General features: G+C 36.5%; 1 protein-coding gene and 1 pseudogene across 3 annotated transcripts in view; one reads left to right on the plus strand and one right to left on the minus strand.

Annotated features, from left to right (window-relative positions):
- The window catches only part of Samd8 (sterile alpha motif domain containing 8), a 58,593-nt gene that overhangs the window by 29,907 nt on the left and 7,289 nt on the right, over positions 1 to 21,397 (minus strand). The gene's annotated exons all lie outside the window — the stretch shown is intronic.
- On the plus strand, positions 12,075 to 12,175 carry LOC114089556 (U6 spliceosomal RNA; annotated as a pseudogene).

Raw genomic sequence — 21,397 nt, forward strand, 5'->3', positions numbered from 1 at the left:
CCAAGGCATGTCTGTCTTGTCAGGTTGATCAATGTGTTATTTGAACAATAGTAATAAACAAATGCCCCGTAGGGTCCTTAAAAAAAAAAAAAGCAAATAGATAACTGTAATTCCAGGAAACTCTTAAGAGTTAAAATATTTCTATCTACTATTATATATAAAATGATTTCTCTAACAGATATTGAGCCTTTAAACTAGTTATAAATTTGGGTCTTAATAAGAACTCAGTTACTTCTATACTGTGAATATCTCATTATAGAATGGAATAAGACACTTTTGGGATTTTAGTGATAATTTTTTTAATGGTCTTTTCAATTAACATAAGTTTGATGACTCATACTTTACATTACAGTTATAAAAGGCCAATATTATGCTATGTTTTAAAAAGCACTTATTAATTTTACTATTTTTATCCTATTAAGATGTTTATGTCATTTTCCTATTGTAAGACTTTCAGTTACCCTGGACTGTATCAGGTTTATAAAGTATATCAGATAAATGGGAGACAAAGTCCTACATAGGGGTTAAAAAAAAGAAAGGAAAAACAAAACATTATTTCTCAAATGTACCTCCTCAACTATTAAAGCCTGTGTGTTTTCTGACATTTTTCTAAATCTCTAAACACTGAGTCTATTTCCTTCTGAGATGATTTTCAAAATGTGATGGGGAAACTTTAAAGCATTTTTTAAAAATATGAAAAAAAATGATACAATGAACATCCATGTGCCCACAACACAGTTTGGGGGGTCAAAAAAGTTCCAATACAAATGTTTTATTTCTTAATCTGGATGGATACTAGTTATACAGGTATGCTCCTTCTATGAAAAATCATCATGCTACATACTTATGATCTATACTTTTCTGTATATATGCTAACATTTATTTTAAAAGAGCACTTTAAAAAGCAAGACTAAAAATTATATACAAATTTATCCTGAAAGATAAATCAGTGTCCTTCACAATGAAATGGATAACATTCTCCTCCTCTCCTCCCAGATGTAACATCTCCTAACTTTGGTGTTTATCATTGCTTTTTGCATTTTGTGCTATGAAAACCTTCTATAGTTCCTTAGGATGAGGACAGTGAAAAGCAGATGGTACATGCATTCTCCTCCTATCCACACAAACTTCTTTCCATGAAGACTTAAAATAATTCAGCAAAAACAGATACTTTAATAAGTACCACTTGTATCATCAAATTATTCCAACAAGAAACACACTTGATAAAATTCCACCCACAGATGAGTGAGAAGAAAATGTCAGCTAATCATAAGTATTTATTTCTTAATTACTTAATCCAAGTTTTTAGAAGGCTTAAACCATATTTTGTTTCCAAATAGAACTTTTGGTTTTATCAACCCTATAGATTTTTAGTCTTAGAAAATTAAAATCAAATCCATCTAAAGGAGTTCATATTTTTTTAAAGTTACTGCAACATTACAAAAAAACTCTGACTCAACTCTTTTTTTAAATTTTTTATTTGTTCTAACTTATTTGTACATGACAGCAGAATACAAATAGTACAATATTTCAATTCTCTGGTTGTACACAGTATAGAGATTCACCCTCATCTCACTCAATTCTTTTAAGCTACAGTATATCATTCTGCACCCCAAATGTCAAGGAACTATGATTTGTGGAATTTACACATTGTTTTGGTTCATATACACAGCTAGGTAGTTTATTCTATCTACTTATTTTACCTACTTACATATCTCCTTTTCTTCTAGGTATACTCTGACTAAATTACTTGACCCTTAGATAGCCAGCAAGCATATGCTACAAAATCAACAACAGTTATGATGCAGCAACCTGAGAAAGAAGTGCACTCATAACAACAAGGCCAGATTTCTTCATTATATTCATTACATTTCTATTCTGCTGCCTTTCCCCTTTAACAGCTTACCACCAATGGGTTCCAAGTCACTCCCATGCTTGTAGCATTATTCTTCAGTACAGTTTCATCTCATATTCTACTCAAAATGATTCTTCTTTCAATTTTTTTTCTTTCCTGTTTTTCCCTGTCTTAGCTCATAGTTCTTTACAATCTCCACCAAGCAAATGAGCTTAAGGGCTTTGAAGCTGATGTTTTAGCTGCTAGAAAATAGGAGTTATCATACATAGAAGCCTCATAGAAGTCTTTGAGTCTGGTGTGGGAAGGCCCTAAAAGCATGACACATTTCACTGTTCTGCTTCATCAGGTCAGTGCATGTCCTTTAATTATATGGTACTGCATAATAGTTAGAGACACTAAATCACTATGTAACTATGTTGTGGAGGCCTGCATTAAAGAGATATATTAAAAGATGATAAAAAGGTTTAGGGTCCATTTAATATTTATGTTGTGCCACAGGAATTACAGGGAACAGAAGACTTCGAACAAAAAAGAGATACAGGTTTCATACAAATCAAAAAATTAAGAAATTAGGTTAGTGAATGCTTTCAGTTTTAACTAACACTGGTTTGAATCAATTATCATTTAAAGGACTCCTGCTTCTGGCCAAGATGTAGTAACAAGGACTAAATGTATTTACTCTCAGACCTGAAACAACCAAAAAACCAGACAAAATATATGGGAGGTGGGGGTCAAGATAGCGGACATCAGGTAAATCCATTAGGGACAGGAAACCACTAAGGTGGGCTCTATCACCCTAGCTTACTTCTTTTGAAGGCTTTCAAGCCACAAAGGCATAGAATGAGAAACCCAGGTGAGGCCTAAGGGACTAGCTCACTTGAGAAAATAAAATTAATAGTCTGGGGTGATCATGGTGGCTAGTGTTCGCAGGATGAATACTAGAGAAGATAAATACACACAGAGGGAGAACTCCAGAGATTCGCAGACTGTCTCCCTTGAATACTGAGTTGAATGCTGATCAATGTGTGCATAGAAGGAAACTAACCAAGACAGAGAAACCCCACCCAAAACAATTCCTGGCACCCACAAAGGCCAAGAAAAATGCCTATCCCAAAAAGCCAGACTGGAAAAAAAAAAAAAAAAAGCTCATGATTCATGGGGTTTGGGGTACCAACCATACAAGAAAGATCTTGCCACTGAAGTGAGGCAAAATTAACTCTAAAGCAGTGATTTTTAACTGATGCTAATTATCCTCACTCTTTAGGGATATTTGGCAATATCTAGAGACATTTTTGATTGTCCCAACTGGGGGGCAATGCTACTGGCATCTAGAGAAAAGATCGGGGATGCTGATAAAATTCTATAATGCTGGGGAGTGATACTGACCAAATTATATTGTTATGTTGTGTATTGCATGCATGTACAAATATATAACAACAAATCTCATCAGTGTGTACAACTATAATGCACCAATTTAAAAAAATGTGGAAAGGGCTGGGGTTGTGGCTCAGCGGCAGATCGCTCGCCTAGCAAGTGCGAGGCCCTGGGTTCAATCCTCAGCACCACATAAAAATAAACGAACAAAATAAAGGTATTGTGCCCAATTATACATGTGGAAAAAGGGGCTGGAGTTGTAGCTCAGTGGTAGAGCACTTACCTCACAAATGTGAGGCACTGGGTTGGATCCTAGCACCCCATAAAAATAAATAAAGTCATTGAGTCCATACACAACTAAAAAATGTATTTTAAAAAAGTGGGGAAAAAATTCTATAATGCACAGGACTCCTTTCCCTTCCCAAAAATGGATCATTTGGCTCAAAATATTGGTGCAGAGCTGGCCACTGTGACACATGCTTGTAATCCCAGCTACTTAGGAGGCTGAGGCAGGAGGATTGCAACATGAGCAACTTAGTGAGGCTCTGTCTTAAAATAAAAAATAAAAGGGGTAGGGATGTAGGTGTTCAGTACTAAGTACCCCTCCTTCAATCTCCAGTACTGGAGGGTGGGTAGGACACTATCTCTTGAGAAAGGATGACTACACTAAACCTATCTCTGGTCCTGTGGTAAGGGCTCTCCAGGAACAAAGAGAAGCAGACATGGCACACTCAGTAACCAGGTATGCATGCACGACTGTTAGGCAACGTGGCACAGTCAGTATCTATGTGCATATGAGGAGTTGCAACTGTTGCAGTTCTAGAGTACAAAAAACCCAATCAGAATGTATGTTACCATATTGGGGAGACAAAGGGACTACCATGTAAGGGCAGAGAGACTGGACTATCAACACCCCCACTATGCTTGGGGCTCAGACTTTGGAAATGAATCCGCTGAGCCAGCGCTGACATTAATAAATGCTGCTTCCTGGTGAAAGCCCTGGTGTCTCTGTGCAAGAATCCTACAACAGTCCAGCCTAACAGATCTTAAAAGAATCAAAAGGATCAAACTGTTTTCAAGCAATTTAACTGTATTTCACAACCAGTTCAGGAATATTAATAGGAGAAATATAAAAGTATTCAGAATTCAATAGGTAAAATTCATAATATCTGGCACCCAGCCATAGCTTATCAGGCATGCAAAGCAGGAAACTGAGAAAAATACATTAAGACAGAAATTGATTTATACCTAATAAAGGATAAAAGAATTAGCACATAGATAAGAAAATCAACAGGTATAATAACTGTATTATGTTTTTTAAAGTTAAGAGACATGGATACATTAAAAAAAAGACTAAATTTGAATTTTTACAGATGAAATTATATTATCATTGATGGAAAATACATTGGATGAGATTAAGAGCTGACTGTGTTGCCAGGCCAGGTGCAGCATTCCTATGCTCCCAGTGACTCAGGAGACTGAAAAAAAAAAAAAAAGGTAAAAAGAGCTAATCTTGTAATAGGGACCCTTTAAAATTGGGGATTTAAAGGAGGACCCCAGTAATTGCCTTTTGCTCCTGTGACATGTTCTCTCTCAGTTCTTTCCAGCTTATCTCAATTCCAGTGAGTCCTGTGGGCCTACACCCTATGACAGGCACCAATGCTCCTCCCACCCCCCCAGGCAGGAAAAATCACCTCATAAAGAGAATCAAATTGCTCCCCTCAAGCAATGATGACTTCTCTGGCTTGCATCAGGACCCCACAGAACCTGTCCTGAGATAATGATCAACCAGTTCTTTTAGTACCTGAGGACAGGTCTTATTAGGACACTGGTACTGCAGTAGGTACTGTTCCTTCCCAGTATGGAAAATAGTCTTTTTTTTACTTTACCACCACCTGTCTCTCTGATTGGGCTCTCCTGGTTGCCAGAAACTGGGATAAGGGAGAAGGGAGAGTTATTGTCTAATGAGTACAGTTCCAGTTTCGGAAGATAAAAATAGTTCTAGAGATAGGTGGTGGTAACAGTTGCATACAATGTTAATGTACTTAATGTCAATGAACTATACACTTTAAAAATAGTTACTATGGTAAATTTTGGTGTAAATATATATCTACCTATATATATCGTGAAGGGGGCATGGAGAGCAGGCTGTGCTCTGCTCTGAGTTACTGCATGATGTATAGAACAGAAGTTTTCAGGCTATGCCTAAATCTGTGTTTCTTCATTTTGTAAAGCAGTAGATTACCAAAAGCTAATCAATTTTGATTTTAAGTGCTAAGGTGAAATGGGACTATACCTTGTTTATACAAGAAAACAACCACTATCTGCCTGGCCATAAGGCATAAATCCATAATAAATAAATCGTGCCAATGAAAATAACCACCTGTGAACTTATCAGAATTAATCAGAAGCACATGGATGCATGGGCATTACTCATGAGCTTTACTTTAACACACCAGACCACCAAATGAAGCAACTGCCTAACTCAAGGGCCATAAAAGGTGAAATCCCCTGAGACTAAACATGGAGACATTCTAACCTATTACCTGGTCAGGAGCTTTGCACAGGAAAATCGCCAAAGCAGGGCTTTAGCAGAGTTTGGTTTCTCCTGCTTGTGATGACCACTCCAAGTTGACATCTCAAGCTAACACTCCTAGATAACACTAGGAAACTGCCATCTGTCTGAACCTTGGCTTAGAATAGTATATTCCAGAGTTTTGATATCTCTGTACCCTGAACAATTTCTTCAGCTAGCTGGTTCAAAATCTTATCTGTCCATCTTTAGTGACTGCATTTGCATGTGTTCTTTGCCTTGCTCGTTTGAGCTCTTCATCCCCCGACACATCTACACCCCCAACCCCCAGCTGTCTTAATCTTTTCCTAGCCTTTCTGAAACCTATATGAAATTAAAATTGGAATAAAAGAACTTGTGTTTTCTTGTCTAATGACTACCAGGTAACCCAAGACATAAACATGTTTTGGTCTATGTTAACCACAAAGTTCATTCATGACAGGACTGAACTCCAGGGTGCTCTATCACTGGGCCACGACCTCAGTCCTTTTTTTATTTTTATTTTTTTAAAATATCTTTTTAAAAAATTTTTTTAGTTGTAGTTGGACACAAAACCTGTATTTTATTTATTTTTTTGTGGTGCTGAAGATCGAACCTAGCATCTCGCACGTGCTAGACAAATACTCAACCCCAGCCCCACTTTTTAATTTTTTATATTGAGAGAGGCCTCACTAATTGCCCAGGCTGGCCTAAAACTTGCAATCTTCCTGCCTCAGCCTCCCAAATTCTAAATCCTTGAGATTATAGGTGTGTGCCACCATGCTGGCTGCTATATATATTTTACCAAAATATAAGTAAATAAAAGAAAGAAAAAAGAATGAAGATAAAACAGTGAGAGGAGGGACAACTTCAAACAACCTAATATACATAAATTCCTTTTTTTTGGGGGGGGGGATACTAGGGATTGAACCCAGGGGCGCTCAACCACTGAGCCACATCCTCAGCCTGTCTGTCTGTCTGTCTTTCTCTCTCTCTCTCTCTCTTTCTTAATTATTAGAGACAAGGTCTCATTGAGTTACTTAGTACCTTGCTAAATTGCTGCGGCTGGCTTTGAACTTGTGATCCTCCTGCCTCAGCCTCCTGAACCACTGAGATTACAGGTGTGTGACACTACCCCAGCACAACCTAATGTGTTTTTAACTGGATATCTCCAAATGAGATGAACATCTTGCAAAAAAAGAAAGAATATAAAAAATAATAGTTGAAATAATAATAGTACCAATTTTTCCAAATCCAGTGAAAATTGTAAACATACTATAAAACATAAAAGCTAAATAAACTCCAAACCTAAGAAATAAGAGGGCTAAGGATGTAGTTCAGTAGTAAAGTGCTTAACTAGCTTAGACCCTAGGTTCAACCTCAGCACTACAATAAAAAAGAAACTAACATAATCATACTGCTCAAAACCAGTGGCAATGAGAAAATCTTAAAAGCAAAAGAAAAAAATTAGATAGATTAGAAATATGGGAACAAAGCTAAGAATGATAACAGATTTGGGCTAAGGATGTAGTTCAGTGGTAGAGTGCTTGCCCAACATACCTGAGGCTCTGGGTTAGAAACCCAACATCCTCCCAACAAGGAAGATTTGAGAGTAGGGTACAAGGGATTGAATTCAAAGGCACTCAACCACTGAGCTAAATTGCTTAGGGGCTCCCTAAATTGCTGAGGTTGGCTTTAAACACTTGTGGTTCTCCTGCCTCAGCTCCTGAGCTGTTGAAATTACAGGTACATGGCTCTGTGCCAGGTTTTTTTTTTTTTTTTTTAATTTTTAAAAAAATTTCACTGGGAACAAAACAAACTAGATTACAATGAAACTACATATATATATTTTTTGTTGTTGTTGTCCATTTGTTTATTACTAGGGATGGAACCTGGGATGTTCTATCACTGAGCTACATTTCCAACCCTTTTTTAATTTTGACATATGGTCTTGCTAAGTTGCTGGGAGTCTTGCTAAACTGCAAGGCTGAGCTCAAACTGTCTTTTTTTTTTTTTTACTTTTTTGTACCAGGGGTTCAATCCAGGGCACTTTACTGCTGAGCTACATCCTCAGTTGTTTATTTGGTTGTTTGCTTTTTGAGACAGGATCTCCCTAGGTTGCTGAGACTGGCCTTGAATTTTCAATCCTCCTTCATTAGCCTCCCCAGTTGCTTGGATTATAGGCATGAGCCTCTGTGCCAAGCATAAAATAATATATTTAAAATACTATAAGGAAAAATAAAAAGTCAACCAGTGGGGCTGGGGATGTGGCTCAAGTGGTAGAGCGCTCGCCTGGCATGCGTGCAGCCCGGGTTTGATCCTCAGCACCACATACAAAGATGTTGTGTTTGCCGAAAACTGAAAAATAAATATTAAAAATTAAAATAATAATAGTAATAAAAGTCAACCAGTGAATGTCTTTCAAAAATAAAGGTGAAACACCTTTGTCAGACACACAGAAGCTGACCCATTTCATCAGCAACAGGCTTACACTACAAGAAATGTTAAAAAAGAAAGTTCTTCAGGCAAGGGAAAAAAATGTTACCATATGAAAATATGATTCTACAGAGAGGAAGAACACTAGAAATGGTTACTACATAGATAAACACATATTTTTTCTTATTATTTATATTTCTTTAAAAGATAATTTACTGGGCTGGGGGTGTATTCAGGAGTAAAGCACCTGCCTAATATCTATGAGGCCCCGGGTTCAAGTCCCAACACCACACACACAAAAAAGGAAAGCAAAAAGGCAATGCAATATGGAATTATATTACAATATTACAGAGTAAAATACATGTCAACCAAAGCACAAAAATTGGGAGAAGTGAAAAAATACCAACTACTAAAATTTTTAAAAAATGGAATTATTGTTAATAAGCCAACAAGGGAGATTAAAATAGGGCTGGGGATATGGCTCAATGGCTGAGTGACCCTAAGCTCAATCTCCAGTACTCCAAAACAAAAACAAAACAAAAAAACCCCACTGAATTCAAAAGAAGGGGTAAGCAGAACAAAATGGGAGAAAAACAGAAAAGACAAAGAAGATGTTACATAACCATATCAATAATCACATTAAATGTAAAAGTCTTGGACTGAGGAAATAGTTCAGCTTGCCTAGCATGTAGGAGGCCCTGGGTTTGATTCCTAGAAGTAGGGGCAGGGAGGAGAGGAAGAAAGAAAAAGTAAATGCCTTAGGTACCCCAACTGAAGGGCTGAGAATTTGGCTGTGGGGCTGCAGTGGCATACACCTATAATCCTAGCTGCTTGGGAGACCAAGGTAGAAAGATCCTAAATTCAATGTCAGCCTCAGAAATTTAGCAAGACCTTATTTCAAAACAAAACAAAAAGGGACCAGGGCAGAGATTGTCAGATTATCTGAAAATATGCAACTGAATGTTGTCTGTGAGAAATGTAATTTAAAAATAGAGAGAGGTTAAAAGAATGGGAAAAATAATACCATGTTAACACTAATTAAATCAGCTGGGTACTTTTATTTTATTTATTTACTTTTATGAGGTTCTGAGGATCGAACCCAGTGCTTCACACATGTTAGGCAAGCACTCTACCACTGAGCTACAACCCTAGCCTAGGAATTTTTTAAAAAATATTTTTAAATTGTAGTTGGACACAATACCTTTATTTATTTATTTTTATGTGGTGCTTAGGATGGAACCAAGGGCCTCGCACGTGCTAGGCAAGCTCTCTACCGCTGAGCCAAAATCCCATCCCTAGCCCAGGAATATTTTTAAAGATCATTTTATAATGATGACAAAGAAATCCTAAGGGTATATGTACTAAATAACATGTGAAGTAAAGCTGGTAGAACGGCAAGGAGAAATAATTCCACAATTTTAGTAATCAATTATCTTCTTTCTATAATTGATCAATAAGCATTGATCAAGATAGACCATATTATAGGCCATAAAGCCAGTTGGGGTAGACCTAAAAAGGTTCAAGTCATACTAAATATGTTCTGTGACCATGACGCAATTAAATTAAATTAGAAGCTGGGCACAGTGGTGTACATCTATAATCCTAGCAGCTCAGGAGGCTAAGGCAGAAGGATTACAAGTTCAAAGCCAGCCTCAGTAACTTAGCAAGGCCCTATCTCAAAAAAAAAAAAAAAAAAAAAAAAGGGCTGGGGATGTGGTAGAGTGATTAAGCACCACTGGGTTTAATTGCTGGTTCCTAAATAAATAAATAAATGTTTTAAAAATAATAAAAAATTAGAAATCAGTAACAAAGATCTCTAGAAAGTTTCCCAAATATTTGGGAACTAGGGGCTGAGGCAAGAGGATTGCAAGTCTAAGGTCAGCCTCAGACTTGGCTCAGAGGTAGAGCACTCACCTGGCATGCGTGAGGCACTGGGTTCCATCCTAAGCACAACATAAAAAAATAAAATAAAGGTATTTTGTCCACCTACAACTAAAAAATAAATGTTAAAAAATATTTGGGAACTAAATAATACACGTAGGTCAAAGAATTCAAATGGAAAAACATTTGATCTGAACACCAATGAAAACACCACAACACCATAGAACTTACAGGATGCTGCTAAACCAGTGTTTGGAAAATTTTGATAGAACTAAATACCTACATTAAAAAATGATGGAAGGTCTCAGATTAGTAGCCTTGGCATTTACAAAACACAGGATCTAGATAAAGATAAAATTAAACCCAAAGTAGAAGGAAAATAATAGATAACAGTAGAAATCAGTAACAAAGATAACAGATAAACAATAAAGAAAAATCAGGGCTGGAGTTGTGGCTCAGTGGTAGAGTGCTTGCCGGGCATGTGTGAGGCCCTGAGTTCAATCCTCAGTACTACATATAAATAAACAAACAAACAAACAATCCATAAAAAGCAATAAAGAAAAATCAGTAAAACCAAAAGTTGATTCTTTGAGGTCAATAAACTGATAAAACTTTTGGCCAGAATAATCAAAAAAGACAGTGAGAAATCTAAAAATTACCAATGTCAGAAACAAAAATGGTGACATCACCACATATCCTTCAGATATTTAAAGGATAATAAGGGAATTTACACAAATAAGTTTGCTAATTTAGATGAAATGGACAAATTCCTGGAAAGATAGAAACTACCAAATGTCACTCAAGAAGAATAATTCTGTATCTACTAAAGAAATTTCTGATGTAGCTAAAAATATTCTGACAAAACAAATTTCAGACCTAGAGGGCTTCACTGCTAAGTGACAACAAGCATTCAAAGAAGAATATCAAATTCTCTACAAACCCTTCCAGAAAAAGAAGGAATATTTCTGAATTCATTCTGAGGCCAGTGTTACCCTGATACCAAAGCCAGATAAGAAATTACAAAACTACAAACTGATATCTTTAATGAACAGAGATGCAAAAATTCAAAACAAATCAAATCCAACATATACAAAAGAATAATATAAGCAAGTGGCATTTATCCCAAGAATTATTCAAAGATAATTTAACACTTGAAAATCAAAATAATTAATCATATTAACAAGCTAAATCAGAGAAATAACAGGATCATCCAAAAGATGAAGAAAAGCATTTGACCAAAAAGTAGCATCCATTCTTGTTAAAAATTCTCAGCAAACTTACATGGAAATTTCATCACTTTCATCTTTGATAAAAACTATAACATCATTTTGCTAAAAATATTTTTAGTACATCTATTTGTTTGTTTGTTTGTTTATTTATTTAAAAGTGGTGCTAAGGATTGAACCCAGTGACTTGCACATGCTAGGCAAGCACTCTGCCACTGAACCACAACTCCAGCCCCAACTAACATCATTTTTTTTTTTTGTAGTTGTAGATGGACAGAATGCCTTTATTTTATTTGTATATGAAGCTAAGGATCGAACCCAGTGCCTCATGCATGCTAGGCAAGCGCTCTGCCACTGAGCTACAGCCCTAGCCCCCAAGCAACCTCATTTAAAAAAAAAAAATTTTTTGTAGTTGTAGATGGACAGAATGCCTTTATTTTATTTTGTCAATTTTTATGTGGTGCTGAAGATTGAACCCAGTGCCTCACGCATGCTAGGCAAGCACTTTGCCACTGAGCTACAGCCCCGGCCCACTAACATCATTTTTAATGGTGAAAGACTGAATGCTTTAATTCTAATATCAAGAACAACGCAAGATTGTTCTCATTTTTATAAAAGATTATAAGTTCTTCAAGTTCAATAAGGCAAGAAGAAATAAAAGGTATACAGATTGAAAAGGAAAAAATAAAACTCATAGCTTGATCATTTATGTAGAAAATCCAACGATGCTTGCTTCGGCAACAAACAATTCTTGCTTTGGAACACATATACCAAAATTGAAACAATACACAGAAGATCAGCATGGCACCTACGCAAGATGACATGCAAATTCACCAAATACTTATTCCATACTGCTTTGGTCAGGGGGTGTAACTCAGCAGTAGAGTGCATGGTTAGCATGCAGGAAGCCCTCGCTCCAATGCCCAGAACCAAAAAACTTCAACATGATCCATCAAAAAAAAAAAAAAAAAAAATTGGAGGAACATGAAGGCGAGTGCTCTACCACTGAATCACAATCCCAGCCCATCTTTTTTTTTTTTAATATTTATTTTTTAGTTATAGGTGGACACAATGTCTTTATTTTACTTTATGTGGCGCTGAGGATTGAACCCAGTGCCTCACACATGCTAGGCAAGCGCTCTACCACTGAGCTACAGCCCTGGCCCCTCTCAGCTTCTTTACTACCAAAAATGAATTGCTTTCCTTTGCTCTGCCCTTCCACCATTATGTTCTACTTCACCACAGGCCCATAGCAATGGAGCCAGCCAACCATGGACTGAAACCTCTGAAATCATGAGCCAAAATAAATCTTTCTTCCTTTCAGATGTTTATGTCAGGCATTTTAGTCACAGTGACAAAAAGCTGATTAATACAATAATAAAGAATAATAGTCCAAAATTATTCTTTCTTTCTTTTCTTTTTTTTTGCAGCAGGATTGCGTGGGGTGGAGTGGGGCTGGGGTTAGAATATTGGGTCTCATGAGTGTTAGGCAAGTGCTTTAATCACAATCATCCCTGTCCTAAATTGATAGTTGGTCTGTATTTCATTTGAGATGACAATCAAAAAGAAGTATATTCTAAAATCACGAGTGAGTAAAAAAGTACTTAAGGATCAAAGGTCCATACTATATTATCAAGACATGGGAAAAATAGTCCACTTCTGCAGAATCTATCAGTAGGCATTAGTTAAACTTCATTCCAAGTTGTAGATAACAGATTAAAACAAAAGCATTCAACTGTTTTGCACAGAGTTGGACAAAAGATACCTTATCTGGTTAAAATTTTTTGAAAACTGTAAAAAGAAAAAAAAATCAATTATCAGTATGTCAACTATTTTAAATTTCTTTTCTCTCTAACCAAATTTAGTTTCTCCTATTCAGAAATTTCAGCAGCCTAAGAGCAAAAGAATTATTTTTTCTATCATGTTCTTATCTACACACTTGATAAAATGAAAAAAACTCAAAATAAGCATAACTTTAAATCTGTTATTCCTTAATATCAGTGTAGCTATTCTTCAATCAATCAGTTTTGCATCCCATTAAGTGATCCAAATCTTTTCACAACAATATAAATATCTCAATTGCGTTTTACCACATTAAAACTGCAAATTGTGCTTAACAAACTAAGCACAGTCTATAACTACAAAAGAAGATAATGACTCACAACAAACCCATTCCCTCTTCTGCCCTGTTGTTTTGCCCCACCTTATCTCTGTGACTGTCTAGCTGCGGGACAATCTGGTCACTAATGGAAAAGCAGACTTAAATAAAAGGATCATTATCATCTATACTTACCACTAACTCAGGGTCTGTGGTAGATATGATGAACTGGCACTCAGTATCCTTTCCACACACTCTCTCTCTAGTTGTTTCCCTTAAATTGAGCCTGAAAAGCTAAACATTTTTCTTGTAGATAGGGTTCTAAATGTGAATTAGGTCCAACCAACAAAAGCTCTGACATGAGATGTGGAAAGCAAAAGTGAAATAGAGACCAGATTGAGAACAGTGGAAATGTTACTTTGTGTGTGTGTGTGTGTATGCATAATTTCCAATTTTAATCACTAACTTAAGAGTCAGGAGCTAGCTGCAGTTGAGGGACAGCAGAACAGGCTGCAGTGTGTGTGTGTGTGTGTGTGTGTGTGTGTGTGTGTGTAGTAAACTATATATACAGTTCATCATTTCAGCCATTTAGAATGTACAGTTCTGCCCATTAAGTATACTCACACTGTTGTGCAACCATCACCATCTATCACTGGAACTTTTTCATCATCTCAAACAGAAATTCTGCACCCATTAAGCAGTATCTTCCCATCTTCTCTCACTCCGAGCACCTAGTAACCACTAATCTAATTCCTGTTGCTATAAATTTACATTTTCTAGATATTTCATTTAAGTAAAATCATACAATATTTGTCCTTTTATGTCTGGCTTGTTTCACTTAGGATAATGCCTTTAAGCCTCATCCATGTTGTAACATGTTAGATTTCCTTCCTATTAAAGGCTGAAAAATATTCCATTATATGTATATTTCACATTTGTTTATCCATTCACTTATCAACAGACATTTGGGTTGCTTTCACCTTTTTGGGTACTGTAAAAAAGGCTGCTCTGAACCTGTAGTACAAATACCTGTTCAAATCTCTAATTTCTTTCGGGTATATACCCAAAAGTGAAACTGCTGACTTCAACAATAATTCTCCTTAATTTTTTGAGGAGTCACCACACCATTTTCCATTCTACCAGCAATGTGTACAATAAGTTCTAATTTCTCCATATTCTTATCAACAATTATTTCTGGCTTGGAGTTTTTGTTTGTTGGTTGGTTGGTTTTTGTTTTTTAGTTGTAAATAGACATATACCTTTGTTTTATTTAATTATTTTTTATGTGGTTATGAGAATAAAATCCAGGGTCTCACCCACATGTTAGGCAAGTGCTCCACTACTGGGCTACAACCCCAGCCCTGGGTGGCTGGCTTTAATAACAGCTATTCTAATGAGTTTAAAGTTGTTATCATGGTGTTTTAGTCAGCCTTTTGCTGCTGTGACTGTAAGATCTGACCATAACAATTTTAGGAGGAAAAGTTTACTTCAGGGCTCACGGTTGCAGAGGTCTCAATCTACAGATAGCAGGCTCCATTCCTCAGGGCTTAAGGTAAGGCAGAACATTATGGCAGAAGAGTGTGGCAGAGGCAAGCAGCTCACATGATGATCAGAAAGCAGAGAGAGAGGTTTCTACTAGTCTGATACAAATATACACCCCAAAGCCATGCCTCCAATGCCTACCTCCTCCAGCCTTACTCTACCACTTCAGTTACCACTCAGTTAATCCCTACCAGGGAATTAATTAACTGATTGGGTTAAGACTCTTATAATCCAATAATTTTTCCTCTGAACCTTCTTTTATTGTCTCACCCATGAGCTTTTGGAGGACGCCTCACATCCAAACCATAATACATGATTTTGATTTGATTCCCCTAACAATTAGTAAAGCTAAACATCTTTTGATACGCATATTGGGGTTGGTTTTTTGTTTGTTTGTTTGTTTTTTGAGAAATGCCTAATTCAAGTCCTTTGTCCATTTTTCATTCAGGTTGCTTGTTTTTCTGGTGTTGAGATGGTGTGTTCTTTAAACTCAATAGTTTCATGCTGGTCTCCAACTTTCTGACTGTGGCAAAGGTGGTACTCCTCTACAGGCCAGTTCAAATCATGTTCTACAAGTCATTCCTAGCAGCTCAGACCAGAGCCTAGAGAAGTTTTTGTCTCTTGCAAATGAACCCTTTTGGGACATAACATGTAAATCCTCAGTCCTTTGTAATCTTTCAGAGCAAGTGAAGTACCCAAAATTAAAGGCTTCAAGCTCTCAGGTTAGGTTCACATTCAGGTTCAAATCTAGATAAGTAAGTTCACATTGTTTCCCTTAACTACCTGGGAAACTAAGCAGGATATGGTTTTCTCCTCCATGCTCATTAAATATATAAATACACACACACACACACACACACACACACACACTCACACTATAGCATTCTTTGGAATGCATTACATTTTGTTTCAGTTAACTATACAACTTTTTTTTTCCAACTAAGCACTTAGTGTCTGTGGAAAGACTTGAGTGAAAAAAAAAAGTTCCATTAATAATAAACAAAAGCTCTCATCTTGCTACTTCATATAGTAGCCAGTAAGTAGATTCAATAATATCAAGAAAATGTAGATAAATATGCCACTACAAATTAAAGAAAAGGAGAAAATGCAAAACAAGAATGCATCTAGCTGTCAGGCATGGAAGCACACCCCTGTAATTCCACTACTCAGGAAGATCCCAAGTTCCAGGCCAGAATCAGCAACTTAGTAAAGTCCTCAGCAACATTAGCAAGACCCTGCCTTAAAAGAAAAAACAAAAAGCAGGAATGTAGTGCAGTGGTAAAGTACCCCTGGGCTCAATTCCAGTATCAAAAAAAAAAAAAAGAAAGAAAGAAAAAAGAAAAAGCAGCAACTGAAATAATTTTCCCTTTTTAAAATTAATTAATTTATTTATTTTAATTAGGTACATATGACAGCAGAATGCATTTTGACTCACTGTACACATTGCAGAATAACTTTTCATTTCTCTGGCTGTACACAATGTAGCACTGCATCACATGAGCAGTCATACATATACCCAGGGTAACCCATCTCATTCCACCATCTTTCCAGCCCCCATGCCCCCTCCCTACTCTTCCCTCCTTTGCCAAATCAAATTTCCTCCATTTTTTCTATGCCCCCCACCCCATTATGGATCAGCATCCACTTATCAAAGAGAACATCTGGCCTTTGTTTTTTGGGGATTGGCTTCTTCACTTAGCATGATATTCTCCAACTCCATCCATTTACCTGCAAATGCCATAATTTCAAAATAATTTTTTTAACCACTAAATTTCCCAATGCCCTTCCAAAAAGAATCACTAAAAAAAAAAAAAACCCCAACAAGAGCAGGCAGTGGGGGTGCAGGCCTGTAGTTCCAAGGACTCTGGAGGCTGAGGCCCTAAGACCTTAGAGAGACCCTGTCCCAAAATAAAAATTAAAAAGGGCTGGGGATGTAACTCTATGGTTAAGCTCTCCTAGTTTCAATCTCTGGTACCAAAAACAACAACAACAAAAAGCAAAAATAAGGCAAAAAAAAAAAAAAAAAAAAACCACAAGAAAAAACTTACTTTTAGATAGCTGGTTATTTCATTTCTATGAGATAACTGGACACTTTTCATCATAAAATTTCCTTTATTTATATTTTTCTATAAAACTTTATGGTAATTGTTCACTGTTTTTCAGACAGTGTTTTATTTTGTTAGTGCTGGGAATTAAATCCAGGACCTTGGGTCTTACACATGCTAGGCAAGAGCTCTACCACTGAGCTACATCCCCTACCCATTTCAGACAGTTTTATACCAGTACATTTGGAATGTCTAAATGCCAAGAGATAACACAACATCACAAATTTGGTAAATTTGCCAGGAACACAATCTGGTAATCAACCTCACAGGTTCAAGTCTTATCTTGTACATTTACAACATACTAAACAGGCTTCTGAGTGTTTTACTTTTATGGTCAAATAATCCTTATAATGACCATATAAAGTAGGTGCTATTAATTTCCCCACTTTACAGATGTGATAACTGATATAAAGGGGCTAAGCAACTTGCCCAAGATCAGCTTATATTAGTAAATATTACAGATAAGTTTTCAATCCAGGAAATATCATTTCAAAGTTTATATTCTTACCTACTACAGAACATATGGGAACTGAGGGTTTCTGCACTACTGTAAGAGATGGATCTCATACATATTAAATATTTTCTAGTTGTCAGCAGAGGAATTCATCAAAGATGTTCAGTTACACTAGATAAATACAATAACAACAAGACTGCCTAATAATGAAGGCTTTTTAAACCACAAGTTTTGTACTCTTCAGTCACAATTTTGCATTCAATAAATGCCTTTTTTCTTCTCTTCTCCACTGTCTCCATTTTGCCCCTCCTGCTCTTTTCCTATAGCAGAAATTGAATTCAGGGACTGATATATACTAGGCAAGTGCTTGTGCTCTATCACTGAGCTACATCCCCAGTCCAAAGTGCTTCCTTTATACTAGTGCTAGACATTAAGGTACTGGGGATACAATCTTAAGATGTCACATTTATTAATCTATTAAATATTCACTATGCACACAGTATGTGAAGAGCACTACGCTGGGCAATGAGACATGTATCTAGATTCTACCTTCAATAATTTGATGGTCTAGAAAGGGATATTAAAGAGTCATTTAAAAAGGAAAAAGAAATTCCAATTGCTCGTTCTTTACATAATTGGCTCACTCAAACCTTAAAACAACACTTAAAAAGTGGTTTCTTAGGTAACTTGTTAAAAATTTGGAAAGTCAAGGGAGTTGGAAAAGAAAGGTTATTTCCAGTTGGTAAAACTGGCAAAGAGTTCTCAGAAATGACATTTGAGTTCAGCCTCAAAGAAGGGACAAAACACTAGAGGAAGATGGAGAAATAAAAGTACATTAGAAATTATGAGTGAAGGTAGCAAATAATGAAACAATGAAGAACCATTAGTATTCAAAAGGCACATGGAAGTATTAAGATAAACAAACTACAAATTGAGGCCACATCATAGAAACCATTAATTCTCAAATTAAGGACCATGGGAATCACAGGAAATCTCTAAGCAAGAGAATGACATAGTAATTGTGCTTTAGAAAGAATAATCATCAGGAGCATAAAACAAATTATAAGGGTTGAAGCCACAATAAAAAACAGTGGTGGGCTGAATCTGTTGGAAACTGCTTCTAAAAAGTAGAGGCACAGAAGGAGGGAAAGTTATCTTTGAGATACCCTCACTAGAAACATGTTTTGCACTTTTAACTTTCTGATGGATTCATTAAAAATAAAAAACATGTGTGGACTTCTGCTTCCAGGAAGATGAAGTACACAAACTTTCTCCTATTACTCCATGGATATTCTACATAAAATAAACCTAAGATATGTCTGAAAGGTAGAGAGGAAAGTAGAATGGCTAAGCACAATGGAACCGGAAGAAAAACAAGAGTATTGAGTACTCTGGGTATTTGTGATTGGCTGGTTGTTTTGCCACATTTATCCAATACTGGATATGAGAGAAGCCAGCAACCTATAAAAGTCCATCGGATACATACAAAAAGGGCTCAAGAAAAGCCACTTTTCTCCAGCCAAACAACCAGAAATGAGGCAGCCTGGCAAGACAAAAACTTTTTAGACAATAACCATCCTATTCCAGCTCAAACCTCAGGAAAAACAAAACAAACAAACAAAAAAACATGGCTCCCTTTCTATCCTCTCAGCAAAGGCCAAGAGGACATCCTAAATTGGGGGAGGCAGGTAATGGGAGAGGGTGGAGAAAAAAAAGTACTAGGGATTGAACCCAGAGTACTTAACCACTGAGCCACATCCCCAGCCATTTTTATTTTTTTATTTTGAGACAGGGTCTCACTTAAGTTGCTTAGGGGCCTCACTAAATTGCCTAGGCTGGCTTTGAACCTGTGATCCTCCTGCCCCACCCAGCCTTCTGAGTCATCTAGGATTATAGGCATGTGCCATCATACCCTGTGAGAACCTAGACATTTAACCTTGTCAGCTATTGTAACCAGTCTATATTTTTCCCCCTACACCAGGATGTTATCAGAAAAGGCCAAGAAGGGACCTGAGACTGTTGTTACTGCCTCTCCCACCCCTAACATAGTATCAGAGGAAATGACACGGGGAACCTGGACTTTCTGCCCACTTAACACTGATGAGGCATATCCCATCCCCTCCTCACTGAAGTGCTGTCAGAGGAGGCCTGGTGGAGAATCAGGGCTACTATCACTGCTCAGAAATAACAAGGCCATCTACAACCTCTCATCCGACCCCCCACTAGGTAAACAATGAAGTTCACCTCTCCTTTCCAACCAGCAAAGTAGAAAACCTAAACGCCTCTACCTGACACTACAGAGGTAATGTCTATAGAAATTTAAGAAATCTTTGAGGTAACCTCACTCCATATTTCAAGGGACCAATATCTTTCATGAATATAGTTATAAAACCCCTTAACAAAATATTAACAAACAGAATTCAGCAATGTATAAAATGAACTATACACCAAGCCCAAATAGGGTTTATTTCTGGGATGCAAGGCTAGTTCAGTCTTTGAAAATCAAATCAAACAATGTTATCTATTATATTGTTATCTACCAGCTAATGAAGAAAAACACAAAACATACAAATAGATACAGAAAAATAATAAACACCCAACTGTGATAAAAACTATCAGAAAACTAGGAATAGAGAAGAAATTCCTAATATGATAAAGAACATCCTTTCTTTAAAAAACCTACAGTTAACATTTATTTAAAGCTAAAAAACTGAATGTTTTCCTCCTAAGATCAAGAATATGTCAAAGATGTTTATTCTTAACACTGTGTTCAGCATAACACTAGAAGTTCTAGCCAGCACAATAGGCAAGAAAAGGAAATTAAAAATGAATATTTGGAAAGAAATAAAAATATTTCTGTTTGCAGATGATGATAGTCTACATAGAAAATCCCAAGGCATCTACCAAAAAAACAAAAAAGAGACTCAACTAAAAAGTGAGTTCACAAAGGTTGAAAGGACATAAAATCAATATATAAAAATCAAATATAGCAGGGCTTGACCCCATTTGCCTGTAATCTCAGTGACTCAGGGAGGCTGAGTTAGCAAGATTGCAAGTTCAAGGCCAGCCTGGGCAATTTAGTGAGACCATGTCTCAAAAAAATAAAAATAAAAAAAATAAAATAAAAGTAAAAAGGGCTGGACATGTAGCCCAATGGCAGAATACATCAAGGTTCAATACCCAATACCTCAAAAAAAAAAAAAAAAAAAAATCAATTGTAGTTGCTGAGTGTGGTGGTATATACCTGTAATCCCAGAGACTCGGGAAGCTGAGACTGAGAGGAGTACAAGTTTGAGGCCAACCTGGGAAATTTAATGAGACTCTGTCTCAAATTAAAAACCAAAAAAAAAAAAGGGGGGGGAGGGCTGGGTATGTAGCTAACTATAGAGAAGCCCTGAGTTCAATCCCTAGTACCATCCCCAGTACACATACACCCCCCCAAAAAAAATTCAATGTAGGGGTTGGAGGTATAGCTCAATGGTAAAACACTTGCCTAACATGTATAAGGCCCCAAGTTCAATCTCCAGCACTGCAAACATTAAAAAATAAATAAATAAATAAATAATCAACTGTATTTTTATGTACTGGCAATGAACACATGGACATATAAAATCATTTATAATCACTTTTTTTTAAAAGGTGATGGGCTGGCATTGTGGCTCAGTGGTAGAGCGCTTGCATAGCATGCGTAAGGCACTGGGTTTGATTTTCAGCACCACATATAAGTAAACAACAATAAAGGTCCATCTACAACAACTAAAAAAAATGTTTTTTAAAAAAGGTGAAATGTCTAGATAAATCTAACAACACAACATAGGCTCTGTATAAATGAAAATTATAAAATAAAAAAATCTAAATAACAGATATTCCATGCT

The sequence above is a fragment of the Marmota flaviventris genome, chromosome 4, assembly GCF_047511675.1.
Source record: "Marmota flaviventris isolate mMarFla1 chromosome 4, mMarFla1.hap1, whole genome shotgun sequence".
Taxonomy (NCBI): domain Eukaryota; kingdom Metazoa; phylum Chordata; class Mammalia; order Rodentia; family Sciuridae; genus Marmota; species Marmota flaviventris.